Here is a 14,560-nt window from a genome sequence, read left to right on the forward strand (position 1 = left end):
GTGGGGAGCCGGGGGCTCAAACCCGGATCCTTACGGAGGTCCTTGCACCTTGCACCACGTGCGCTTAACCCGCTGCTCTACCGCCCAGCCCTCCCCATGTGTGATTTTTAAACAGGATAAAAACAATATATTGGTGCTAATATTTTGACTGAGTAGAGGCAGGTAGCAAGTTTTGTTAGTTCAAAAGTATAGATGTCAAATGGTATTATAGGGCAATTGTCATCAAAACGGCTTGGTACTGGAACATGAATAGACATACTGACCAGTGGAATAGAATTGAGAGACCAGATGTAAGCCCCCACACCTATGGACACCTAATCTTTGACGAAGGTGCTCAGACTATTAAATGGGGAAAGCAGAGTCTCTTCAACAAATGGTGTTGGAAAAAATGGGTTGAAACATGCAGAGAATGAAACTGAACCACTGTATTTCACTAAAAACAAAAGTAAATTCCAAGTGGATCAAGGACTTGGATGTTAGACCACAAACTATCAGATAGAGAAAAATATTGGCAAAACTCTTTTCCACATAAATTTTAAAGACATCTTCAGTGAAACGAATCCAATTACAAAGAAGACTAAGACAAGCATAAACCTATGGGACTACATCAAATTAAAAAGCTTCTGCACAGCTAAAGAAACTACTACCCAAACCAAGAGACCCCTCACAGAATGGGAGAAGATCTTTACATGCCACACATCAGACAAGAGGCTAATAACCAGAATATATAAAGAACTTGCAAATCTCAACAACAAGACAACAAATAACCCAATCCAAAAATGGGGGGAGGGCATGGACAGAACATTCACCACAAAAGAGATCCAAAAGGCCTAGAAACACATGAAAAAATGCTCCAAGTCTCTGATTGTCAGAGAAATGCAAATAAAGACAACAATGAGATACCACTTCACTCCTGTGAGAATGTCATACATCAGAAAAGGTAACAGCAGCAAATGCTGGAGATGCTGTGGGGTCAAAGGAACCCTCCTGCACTGCTGGTGGGAATGTCAATTGGTCCAACCTCTGTGGAGAACAGTCTGGAGAACTCTCAGAAGGCTAGAAATGGACCTATCCTATGATCCTGCAATTCCGCTCCTGGGGATACATCCTAAGGAACCCAACACACCCATCCAAAAAGATCTGTGTACACATATGTTCTTAGGAGCACAATTTGTAATAGCCAAAATCTGGAAGCAACCCAGGTGTCCAACAACAGATGAGTGGCTGAGCAAGTTGTGGTATATAAACACAATGGAATACTACTCAGCTATTTAAAATGGTGACTTCACCATTTTCAGCTGATCTTGGATGGATCTTGAAAAAATCATGTTGAGTGAAATAAGTCAGAAACAAAAGGATGCCCACCTCAACATGCTTCACTTCAGACTGTGTCCAGAGACTTCACGTGTGGAATGACAACCCTTCAGCTTCATTACTCGGGTGAGACCTTTCCTTTCATAGTATACTCTAATTCCATCTCAGGTGGTTCACTTTCTAACAAAGTCCCCAAACCTAGATATAGACCAGGTCCCCTGAGATAGAGCATATGTTCACATGTATCCGTAAACTACTACAAAATATATACCTGAAAGCAGAAGTACACTAGAGTTTGCAGTGAGTACCCCCCTAACACTTCCTGTCCACTATTCCAAGCTTTGGGTCCATGATTGCTCAACAATTTGTTTGGCTTCGTATGTTAACTCTCTTTTCAGTCACCAGGTTCCAGATGCCAGCATGATGCCAACCAGACCTCCCTGGACTGAGGACCCCACCAATGTGTCCTGGAGTCCCCCTTCCCCAGAGACCCACCCTACTAGGGAAAGAGAGAGGCAGACTGGGAGTATGGACCGACCAGTCAACACCCATGTTCAGCAGGGAAGCAATTACAGAAGCCAGACCTTCTACTTTCTGCAACCCACAATGACCCTGGGTCCATGCTTCCAGAGGGATAGAGAATGGGAAAGCTATCAGGGGAGGGGGTGGGATATGGAGATTGGGTGGTGGGAATTGTGTGGAGTTGTACCCCCCTACCCTATGGTTTTGTTAATTAATACTTTCTTAAATAAAAAAGAAAAAAAGAAAGAAACAGAAGGATGAATATGGGATGATCTCACTCTTGGGCAGAAGTTGAAAAACAAGATCAGAAAAGAAAACACAAGTAGAACCTGAACTGGAATTGGCGTATTGCACCAAAGTAAAAGACTCTGGGGTGGGTGGGAGGGGAGAATACAGATCCAAAAAGATGACAGAGGACCTAGTGGGGGTTGTATTGTTATATGGAAAACTGGGAAATGTTATGCATGTACAAACTATTGTATTTACTGTTGAACATAAAACATTAATTCCACAATAAAGAAATTTAGGAAAAGAAGTATAGATTACCCTTAGTGCATTAACAAACATGATATATATATATATATATATATACACACATATGTATGTATATATATATATATATATTTGATATTTATTTCCTTTTGTTGCCCTTGTTTTATTATTGTTGTTATTGATGTCGTCGTTGTTCGATAGGACAGGGGGAAATGGAGAGAGGAGGGGAAGACTGAGAGGGGGAGAGAAAGACGCCTACAGACCTACTTCACTGCTTGTGAAGCGACCACCCTGCAGGTGGGGAGCCCAGGGCTCAAACCAAGATCCTTATGCCGGTCCTTGTGCTTTGCATCACGTGAGCTTAACCCGCTGTGCTACCACCAGACTCCCAGCACGATATATTTGTAAACTAATGTTTCTTTCAACAACTCAATATCTTGAGCAAGGCATATCAAAATTGTGAGGCTAGCTGCTTCCTCATCTCATAGATACATCACTCTCACAGCAGAATTGGTTCCAGTGCTTCACAACTGTGCAGTAGAGAAATCGTATTACCTTTTAAAAGGCCTGGTGACATGTTCCCCTAGAGAGCTTCCCCACCAAGCATGCTAAGACTGCCATTTTCAAGCAAGTCATATCTGAAGGCGCAGGCTTCACTGCACATGCACAGAACAACTCCTCCCTATTTTTTTTTTTTTTTTTTTTTTGGCTGATGAAACCACCCTAACGCCGGATCATGCATTTTGATACAACCTAAAAATCTCTCTGAGGGTATCGGGAGGTGGCGCAGCAGGTTAAGCGCACGTGGCGCACAGCGCAAGGACCGGTTTAAGGATCCCGGTTAGAGCCCTGGGTTCCCCACTTGCAGGGGAGTTGCTTCACAAATGGTGAAGCAAGTCTGCAAGTATTTGTCTTTCTTTCCCCCTCTCTGACTTCCCCTCCTCTCTCCATTTCTCTCTGTCCTATCCAACAACATCGACATCAATAATAACAATAATAACCACAGCAATGTTAAACAAGGGCAACCAAAGGGAAAATAAATATAAAATAAATAAATAAATAAACTCTCTGAAATGACTGTTGGGGAGGTAGTGTTTTGGTTATTATCATTCTCTGTCCTTACTTCTTACAAGTTTAAAAAGAAAAAAAGCAACAATTAAAAACTTTGCTTTCAGCATTTCCTTGTGTCAGTCAGTCTGTCTAATTGACAGATACTCCATAAGCAGTAAGTTTCTAATGTTGGGTAAAACTTGTGGAATACATAATTCTTCCTTGAGTGGCCCTCCAGGGTTTTGAGTTGGTTGAAGTCCAAAACTATGCCTTCATTTTTTTGGTGTTATCCGGGCCAACTATAATTGGCCTCAATTAATTATTCAGTTTATGCAGTTGAATTGAATTGACCAAAATTTCTACATATGGAATGATTACCAAAGAAAGGTACAACTCAGGAAAAAGAACTGAATCGCCTACATACCAGAAATACCCTCAAAGGGATGAAATTATACTGATTGCTCTCTGGAAAATGATTTCTAGGAACTCTGTCTCCTTCTATCCCTCACAGTTTAACAATTCTGCTTTTCTGAAGTACTAGTACTCTGATAACTTAAATGCAATATAACCAACACATCGTAATTGACATCCTATTCCTCTAAGTTACTGTATATGTATGGCTTTCTAGAGAAAGAGCTTATCATGAAAGAGAAGCTATAATGATAAGCAGAGGTGTTTGAAGAACTATTTTGGTGTCAACTGATGCCAGATGTCCAGAACTTTGCTGAGAGGTGGAGAAATGCTTCCATCTGCACACATTATATTACACAAGAACCCAGGTTCAAGGCCCTGGTCTCTCACCTGTAGAGGGAAACTTCACAAGCAGTGAAACAGTATTGCAGGTGTTTCTCTGTCTCTCTTTCCCTCTCTCTTCCACCCTCTCAATATGTCTCTATCCAATAATAAATAAAAATTTCAAAAAGGATTTAAAAAATAAATCTACAAAAATTTAAAAGAGAGAGATGCTTCCATCCACCCAGAAAATCTGGGATATGAGAGTATCTGCTTGCAAGTCACAGGCAAAGTAACACTGTGATTTGCCTGATCTTCCAAAAGGATTCAGACCCAATGGCCTACAAGGCTGGGAGTGATGTAGATTAGAACAGAACAAGAGAAAATGACAGATTTCTGTCAGTGCAAAGAGCCCTGTGTCTGTGTGTTTCTAATCTGAAGACTGATTGTTCCTTAGTGAGATAATTGGTTTAACAGTAGTACTTACTTGCCTTATCTCAGGAAGTATGACTCATTTTTTTCAAAGTAAAACAGACAATACTCTTGAGACTTGACTCTGAACATACTCCCCCAGAAACAGAATGTAAGAGTCTGATTCAGCTGACAATGGAAAGCTGGCAAAGGAACCAAAGGACAGTGTCCCCAAACAAAGCAATCAATGTCTGAGGGAACTGTTGCTTGGGATGACCCCATTCATCAACCAACCTAGGTTTCAGGAACAAGCTCTGGCCTCAAGGAGAAGATGGGAAACTACGAAGTAAAGTTCCAGTAGCAGAAGTATTGATAATCATATTGCTCTGTACTATTTGATGCCTATTGTCTTTGTATAATTATAACTAGCATCCCTTTTTATCCTCAACAAAGTTCTGCCTAGGATGACAACTGATGGTGTTCTTGTCATAGAATACAAGAGAGGGGGGCAGGGTAAAAAAAAAAAAGAATACAAAGGAGGATATCAGGAAAACAACATTTTCAGCAGGAACCATGGCAATAGACAGCATCATTAATCAGGACAAGAGGAGATCAAAGAGCAAATTATGACCCAGATCCACCGGGGGTGTGGTAGGAGGTTAAGCAACCTACCCTTGAATTACTAGGAAGCCCAGAATCAATAAAAGCGTAGAATCAATAGTCCCATGTCAGAACATCAAGGGGCATCTGTGTCCTTATTCACAATGACCCCTGGTATCCTTGAAAATTTAAGCTATATATTATCTCACGTTGTGTTTCAATTCTCAGCTTCATGGTTGAGAAAGACTATTATTTACTTACATATTAAAGCAAGAGTGGTGACAGAAGATAGCTCACCACACAGAATGCACACGTTGCGGTGCCAGGCCTAGCGCCCTAGGTTAAGTGCACATAGCACAAGCGCAAGTACTCACTCAAGTATCCCAATTTGAGCCCCCTGCCCTGCACATGCAGGAGGGTCATTTCGAAAGTGGTAAAGCAGGTCTGCAAGTGTCTACCTTTCTCTCCCTTTCTCTGTCTTCTGCTCCCCTCTCAGTTTTTCTCTGTCCTATTCAACAACAACAACAGCAGCAACAACAACAATAACAGCAGCAACAGTGGAAAAAAGATGGCCGCCAGGAGCAGTGAATTCATAGTGCAGGCACCGAGCCCTAATGATAACCCTGGAGAGAGAGAGAGACAGAAAGAGAGAGAGAGAGAGAGAAAGAGAGAGAGAGAGAGAGAGAGAAAATGCACATGCTGCCAAGTGAAAGGACCTGGGTTCAAGCATTACCCGTTAAACCCCTCCAACCATAAGCTTTGCTAACGGTGAGGTGGTGCAGTCTCTCTCTCTCTCTCTCTCTCTCTCTGTCTCTTTCTCTCTCTCATTCCCTCACTTTCTATAAAAAAGGGTGCTGGCAGGGCCAGCTGTTGGCTCACTTGGTTAAGTTCACGTTACAATGTGCAAGGACCTGTGTTCAAGCCCCTGGTTCCCATCTGCAAAGGGAAAGCACTGCGAGTGGTAAGCATCGCTGCAGATGTCTCTTTATCTCTCCCTCTCTATCTCCTACTACCCTCTCAATCTCTGGCTGTCTCTATCCAATAAATAAAGATAGTAATTAAAAAAACAATTTTAAGGGTGCTGGCAAAGTAGCTCACCTGTATAGTGCCCCTTGTCATGAGTGTGATGAGTATGATGAGTGTGAAAGTTTGGTCCAGGCCCCTACCACAATGGAAGGAACTTTGTTGCTGTGGTCTCTCTCTCTCTCAATATATAAATACATATACATATGAAAAAGTTGGCCAGAACAGTAAAGCCCTAGTAATGACAAAAATAGTAACTAAAAAAGAAAAAGACCCATTCTCCATAGGGAGTTTGGGTCAACATACTCTACCACTGAAGGAAGATGGGTCCTGAAACATTAGTGCAGCCTAGCATGTTCTTAGCCATGACCACAGAACTGAAACTCACACCTACAGGGATGCAGAGGTTACACAGGCCCCTGCACTGAATATGGGCCCCAGATCAAACCTATGGGGTTTACAGTTAACAATATTTATATACTTTTCTAATATACTCTCTTCCCTGATCCAGCTTTCTAGTCCTATTTCCAACTCTGACACCATCTCCCCAGACAATACTTTTGGCCCACTTGTATGTTAGCTGTTGGGCTCAAGCAAAAATTAGTAAAGTCATGGGCCCCTTGTAATATATCTAAAATAGACCTACTAGCCTTTTTCAAAATGGAGACCCCAAATCTCATCTGCTATATTCTTACCTTTACGTTCCTGATTTGTCTTGCTTTATATCTTAATGCCTTTTCAAGCCACCAAGTTGTAGATGCTTCCATGACGCCAACCTGACTTCCCTGGGTAGATGATCTCACCAATGTACCCTGGAACCCCACCTCCCCAGAGCCTTGCCCCACTAGGGAAAGAAAGAGACAGGCTGGGAATGTGGATCAACCTAATGACACTCATGTTCAGTGGAGAAGCAATTATAGAAGCCAGACCTCCTACCTTTTGCACCCATAATGATCCTGAGTCCATGCTCCCAGAGGGATAAAGAAAGCTTTCAAGAGAGAGGATGGGATATGGAACTATGGTGGTGGGAATTTTGTGGAATTATACCCCTCTTATCCTATGGTCTTGTCAGTATTTCCACTTTACTTTTTGTTGCCCTTGTTGTTATTGTTGTTATAGCTGTTGTTGTCATTGGATAGAACAGAGAGAAATGGAGAGAGGAGGGGAAGACAGAAAGGGGGAGAGAAAGACAGACACCTGCAGGCCTGCTTCACCGCTTGAGAAGTGACCCCCCTGCAGGTGGGGAGCTGGGGGCTGGAACCGGGATCCTTACACAGGTCCTTACACTTTGGGCCATGTGTGCTTAACCCACCCCCCAAATATTTATATTTTATTTACTTATTTATTATTGGTAGAGACAGAGAGAAATAGAGAGGGCAGTAGGAGACAGAGAGAAGGAAAGAGAGAAACACCTGCAGCCTTGCTTCACCATTCGTGAAGCTTTCCCCCTGCACGAGGGGACCAGGGGCTTAAACCTGGGACTTTGTGCACTGTAATGTATGCACTCAACTAGGTGCACCACTGCCTGGCTCAGTCCACTTTATAAATAAATAAGAAAGAAAGAAAGAAAGAAAGAAAGAAAGAAAGAAAGAAAGAAAGAAAGATGCACAATGATGGTTGGGGAGATAGGAACTGGTTATGCAAAAGATTTCATGCCTGAGACTCTAAAGCCCCAGGTTCAATTCCCTTAAGCACCATAGCCAGAGCTGAGAAGTACTATGGTAAAACATTAAGTAATTAGTTAATTGATTAATTAATTAATTAGAATACTTAGAAAAGTCACATAAAAAGACAGACTACTGAGTTGGGAAAATAATTACACACAAGTCTTTCTCTTCCTGACATCCCAGAAGGCTGTTCTGTTGGATTAATGTGAGTTCTTAATTGCAAATGACAGAAAACAACCTCAGGAAAGGAACTTATTGGAAAGATATTAGGTGACTCACAGAATGATCTGGAAAGCTGGAGAAGCAGGCTAGGAAAATGAGCAGTACTCAAGACTGGCCAACAAGACTGACAGCCACAATCCCATCACCACTGGGGGCAGATGGTGAGGATACTCGGACTAACACACAGCCTCTGGCACCACTTCCTGCAGACTCTGATGTCATTACCATGAACACACTCTAAATATGTTAGCATCAGCTGCTCGGGAGTCACACAGAACTGGAGAAGGCACATCTATTGCTAAGTCTTTACCAAATATCTGTACCCTAGTCTCCAGGTAGAAAGAAATGTGGCTCCTTTTCAACTTGTATGATAGGAAGCAGGAAACAGCACAATGAAATAACTTGCTAAATAGTACAGAGTTTTATATGCTTAACAGTCAAAAGAATGACAACTGCCCCTGGTCCGGGAGGTGGTGCAGTGGATAAAGCATTGGACTCTCAAGCAGGAGGTCCTGAGTTCATTCCTCAGTGGCGCATATACCAGAGTGATGTCTGGTTCTTTCTCTTTCCTCCTATCTTTCTCATTAATACATAGAAAAACATTTTTAAATAAAGAATGACAACCGCCCAACTCTATCTTCTGTTTTGCATCCAGGAACAAATGTGTGAGTAAACACAGGCAAAAGTTGAAAAACAAGATCAGAAGAGAAAACACTAAGTAGAACCTGGACTGAAGTTGGTGTATTGCACCAAAGCCAAAGACTCTGGGGTAGATGGGGGAATAGAATATGGGTCCGGGAACATGATGGCAGAGGATCTAGTGTGGGTTGTATTCTTATGTGGAAAACTGAGAAACATTATGTATGTACAAACTACTGTATTTACTGTCAACCGTAAAACATTAATCTACCAATAAAGGAAAAAAGAAAGAGTAAGAAAGGAAGGAAGAAAGAAAAAAACATGTGAGCAAATAAAAACCTCTTCAGAAGGAAATGTCATGTACAGTCCTAAATTACCTCCCGACCAGATGTTCTTCTATCCTTTCCAAATATTTCCGGATTATCTCATCAACAATATCACTACGCCTAACCCTTTTTTCTTCTTCCTTCTGTGACATTATTCAAGTATATACACTTCTGGAACATGCTTACCTTTGACCATGATGGGAAATAAGAGAGAGGGGAAGTTTATCTAGGATGTAACATCTTCAAATATTCTGTTTCTTTCATCTGGCTGTGTCTAGATATAAAACTGTAGAAGAAACACCATAATTGCTTTGTCACATATACCATCCTTTGATTCTCAAAAGTTTAATAATCAGGAATCTAAAGGTAAGAATATAGCAGATGAGATTTAGGGTCTCATCTTAAAGCTTTTCAGCCACCAAGTTGCAGATGCTACCATGATGCTAACCTGACTTCCCTGGGAATACGACCCCACAAATATGTCCTGGAGCCCTGCCTCCCCAGAGCCCTGCCCCACTAGGGAAAGAGAGAGAGAGACAGGCTGGGAGTATAGATTTACCTGCCAACACTCATGTTCAGAGGAGAAGCAATTACAGAAGCCAGACCTGGCACCTTCTGCACCCCATAATGACCCTGGGTCCATGCTCCCAGAGAAATAAAGAATAGGGAAGTTTTCACGAGAGGAGATGGGATACAGAACTCTGGTGGTGGGATTTGTATAGAATTGTACCCCTCTTATTCTACAATCTTGTCCATAATTATTATAAGAATCCGGGTTTGAGCCCCAGCTCCCCACCTGCAGGGGAGTCGCTTCACAAGTGGTGAAGCAGGTCTGCAGGTGTCTATCTTTCTCTCTGTCTTCCCCTCCTCTCTCCATTTCTCTCTGTCCTATCTAGCAATGATGACATCCATAATAACAACAACAATAAAAAACAATAACAGGGGCAACAAAAAGGAAAATAAATAAATTTTTTTTAAAAAGTTTATTCATCAACCTGGCTGAATCTCTAGAATTTGCTCAGTCTTGCAGACTGATCCTGGTCTTAAAATGTGTAAAATAAATAAATAAATAAACAAACAAAGTTGTATTTGTTAATATGGAAAGATACTTCCATCAGTGGTTGTAGCCAATGGAGATGCCATTAAAATTATTATAAGCAATCAACTCTATCAGGCAGAGTATTGGTGCAACTTTGCAAGAGTGTACAGCAGCCAGCAGTGTGCAATGAAACCTTATAAGGGAGTTACTATGACAGTGATATTACACTATGCCAATTGAACCTTATAAACATATATGTAGGATACCTCATGATGACATCCATGGCTAATTCTGAACAATCTGGAAGATGATGGAAAAACCTTGACAGCAGTGACTGTGGAACTCAGAATCAGTGAAATTTATGTGATGGCTATTAGTACTTCCCCAGGTGTTCTATAGACAAATGAGGCCTTGGGAAACTTAATTCCTTTTTGCTTTTCTTATAAAAGATAGGGTTCTTTGCCTTTGTTTTGCTTTAGGCCACCTCATCAGCTGGGGCCCTCATCAAGGAGTCCTGAGATTCCCAAAAAGACATGGTGGGCCTAGACCTCAAATAAATCCCTCTCTCCATTGTTATCACTCATCTATCTGTATCAGGAATAACAAAATAAACCCCTTTGTGGGCCTCCATAGGACCTTGCCCTCAGCTTGAATCAACAATGGTAGAGAATATTCCATCCTCTGAAGGGAGGATGAACAACATACTCTATGCTACACCTGAGGAAGATGGGTCGATACTGTGGCAACTCAGAATCAGTGAAATTTATGTGATAACGATTAGTATCTCCCCAGGTGTTCTATAGACAAATGAGGTCTTTGGAAATTTAATTCTTTTTTACTTTTCTTATAAAATATAGGGTTCTCTGCCTTTGTTTTGTTTTGTTTCACCACCAGAACTTTACTGTGGCACCATGCCTATATGATCCATAACTTCTGGTGGACTTTCTCTTTTTTCCTCATATAGAGGGAGGAAGGAAAGGAGAAAGAGAGAGAAAGAGCAAGTAAGAGAAGGGAAAATCACCATAGCACTGTTCTCCCATCTGTGAAGCTTTCTTTTTTCATGACACTCCTATGTGGTGGCCCAGACGCCATCTTGGGCCCTGGCACATGACAAAGTGCCCGCTCTACAGTGTGAGCTAGACTTAAGAGTGATTGAGGGAAGTGAAATAGGAAGAAGATGAAGTCTAGCCTTGTGAGAGTTGGTCTCCAGACTGCTCTCCACAGAGGTTGAACCAATTTACATTCCCACCAGCAGTGTAGAAGGGTTCCTTTGTCCCTCCAGAATTTATTGCTGCTGTCCTTTTTGATGTGTGCCATTCACAGGGGTGAGGTGGTATCTCAATGTTGTCTTTATTTGTATTTCTCTGACAATCAGTGACCTGGAGCAATTTTTCATGTGATTGTTAGCCTTTTGGATCTCTTCTGTAGTGAATGTTCTGTTCATATCTTCTGCCCATTTTTGGATGGGGTCATTTTTTTGTTGTTGTTACTAAGTTTGCTGAGCTCTTTGTATATTTTGGTTACTAGTGTCTTCTCTGATGAATGGCATGTGAAGATCTTCTCCCATTGTGTGAGGGGTCTGTTTTTGTGATCATTCCTTTGGCTGTGTAGAAGCTTTTTTTTTAAAAAAAATTTTTTTATCTATAAAAAGGAAACATTGACAAAACCACAGGATAAGAAGGTTACAACTTCACACAATTCCCACCACCAGACCTCCATATCCCATCCCCTTCCCTGATAGCTTTCCTATTCTTTAACCCTCTGGGAGTACGGACCCAAGGTCACTGTGGGATGCAGAAATTTTGAAGGTCTGGCTTCTGTAATTGTTTCCCCGCTGAACATGGGCATTGACAGGTTGATCCATACTCCCAGCCTGTTTCTCTCTTTCCCTAGTGGGAAAGGGCTCTGGGGAAGCAGAGCTCCAAGGCACATTGGTGGGGTTGTCTGTCCAGGGAAGTCTGGTTGCATCCTGCTAGCATCTGGGAACCTGGTGGCTGAAAAGAGAGTTAACATAAAAAGTCTAACAAAGTGTTGAATAATAATAGACCTAAAGTCTGGAATAGTGCAGATGAAGTGTTGGGAGGGTCCTCCATTTTGTAGATATCTAGTAGGCGGGAGTAGGGCAGTAGTGCAGCAGGTTAAGCGCACATGGAGCAAAGCGCAAGGACCGGCGTAAAGATCCCGGTTCGAGCCCCTGGCTCCCCACCTGCAGGGGAGTCGCTTCACAGGCGGTGAAGCAGGTCTGCAGGTGTCTATTTTTCTCTCCCCCTCTCTGTCTTCCCCTCCACTCTCCATTTCTCTCTGTCCTATCTAACAATGACAACATCAATAACAATAATAACTACAAGAATAAGGAAAAACAACAAGGACAACAAAAGAGAAAATAAATAAATAAAATATTAAAAAAAGATATCTAGTAGGCATATTTTAGTTATATTTCAAAGGGTCTGTAGCTATTCTAGTGTTTGTTGTTGTTGTTTTCTGTCTGAGCCTGAAATCTGATATGCAGGTGGATCCAAGTTTTTGTCTGTGGAGATGTGTCATGGCTGGGAAAAGGACCAGAAAGCTGGATCAGGGAAGAGAGTAGCTAATATGGGAAAGAGATATAAATATGGGAAAGAGATATAAATATTATTTAATGTAAACCCATTGATTTGATGTGATCTGGGGCCCATAATTAGCTTAGGAGCCTGAGTGACCTCTGTATCACTCTAGATCTGAGTTCACATTCTGTGGTCATGAGCAGGAACATTCCAGGCTGCCCCAGTATCGACTCATCTTCCTCAGGTGTAGCATAGAGTATGTTGTCCAGCTCCCTTCAGAGGATGGAACATTCTCTACCATTGTTGATTCAAGTTGAGGGCAAGGTCCTATGGGGGGTCCACAAAGGGGTCTGTTTTATTGTTCCTGATATAGATGACCAGTAACAATGGAGAGAGGGATTTATTTGAGGTCTAGGCCCACCATGTCTGTTTGGAAATCTCAGGACTCGTCCATTAGGGTCCCAGTTGATGGGGTGGCCTGATAATGACTAAAGAGTCATCATTAAAGTACGCCATTCTCTTGCCCTTATTCAGCTTTTGCAGTCCTTGCTTTGATAAGGATAGCTTGGGAGTGAGTGAGGAAGTATAATAGGAAATAGGTGAGGAGGGTATCTAAGTCTCAGTAGACACTAATTCATTATGAACGTCATACTGACTCACTGTAAACTATTGTGTACTTTTGCTTTCAGGTATATATTTTGCCCTAATTTATGGATACATGTGAACATATGCCCTATCTCATGAGACCTGGTCTATATCTAGGTTTTGAGACTTTGTTGGAAAGTGAACCACCTGGAATCCTATGAAAGGAAAGGTCTAACCTGAGTAATGAGGGTGAAGGGTTGACATTCCACGTCTGATGTCTCTGGACACAGTCTGAAGTGAAGCATGCTGAAGTGGTACTCATTGCGTTGATTAGGTTGGGATCAGTGGATGCTATATTATTTAGTATGAACTGAGAGAAGCATGCAGGAAAGTGAGCCCCACTCTAGAGGTTCGAGGACTGAGGAAATATAGGATCTATAGATATTCTTGCCCCTGCTTTATGTGCATTTGTGTTAGCCTTAAATCATATTGTATCAATTGAAAAAATCATGGAGAAGTAAATTAAAATAGATAATTTCAAAAAGTATTATTGTTAAAAGGAAAATAATAACTATTATGTGACAAAGGTGCTTTATCAAAGAAGTAGGCAAGTTGAAACTCTTTAATAAAAGGTGAAGAGGCTGAAGAACAGTGTTTTAGCAGAAGGAAAAGCAATTCCTACGAGAGGGAAGAAGGTTTTGGACACATGTATTATATATATATATATATTTATATATATATATAGTTATATATATATATATATGTATAATTTTAAGCCATTTGAAAAATGTGTGATTAATGGTGGCTTATAAGATTACATTACAGCAAATAGTTCAACACAGCACCCACTATCAATGAGCATAGATACTTTAAAAAATACATGTAGTTGCAACATAGTGAATAAAAAAATTCTTCTAAGGCAGTTTGAATAAGCTCTAAAATGACTTCTTTTAGAAAATATAAGCCTATAAAATGTAAGACTATATATAAATATGTAGTCCTTTTAGAAAATATAAGCACAAATAATTCCCAGATAGAAAAGTCCTATGTAAAACCAGTGACATCTTTTAATGTCAAGCCAATTTCCTTTCTTTCTTTCTTTCTTTCTTTCTTTCTTTCTTTCTTTCTTTCCTTCTTTCTTTCCTTCTTTCTTTCTCCCTCTCTTTCTTCCTTTCTTTCTCTCCTATCTCTCTTCCTTTTTTGATTTAATAATGATCAACAAGATAATAAGATTGTTGGATATAAGGGGTACAGTTCCCATCACCAGAGTTTCATAACCCATCCCCTCCACTGGAATCTTCCTTATTCTTTATCTCTCTGGGAGTATGGACCAAAGATCTTTATGGAGTGCAGAAACTGAGAGGTCTGGCCTCTGTAATTCTCTGCTGGAGAGTA

Source organism: Erinaceus europaeus, chromosome 15, assembly GCF_950295315.1.
Source record: "Erinaceus europaeus chromosome 15, mEriEur2.1, whole genome shotgun sequence".
Taxonomy (NCBI): domain Eukaryota; kingdom Metazoa; phylum Chordata; class Mammalia; order Eulipotyphla; family Erinaceidae; genus Erinaceus; species Erinaceus europaeus.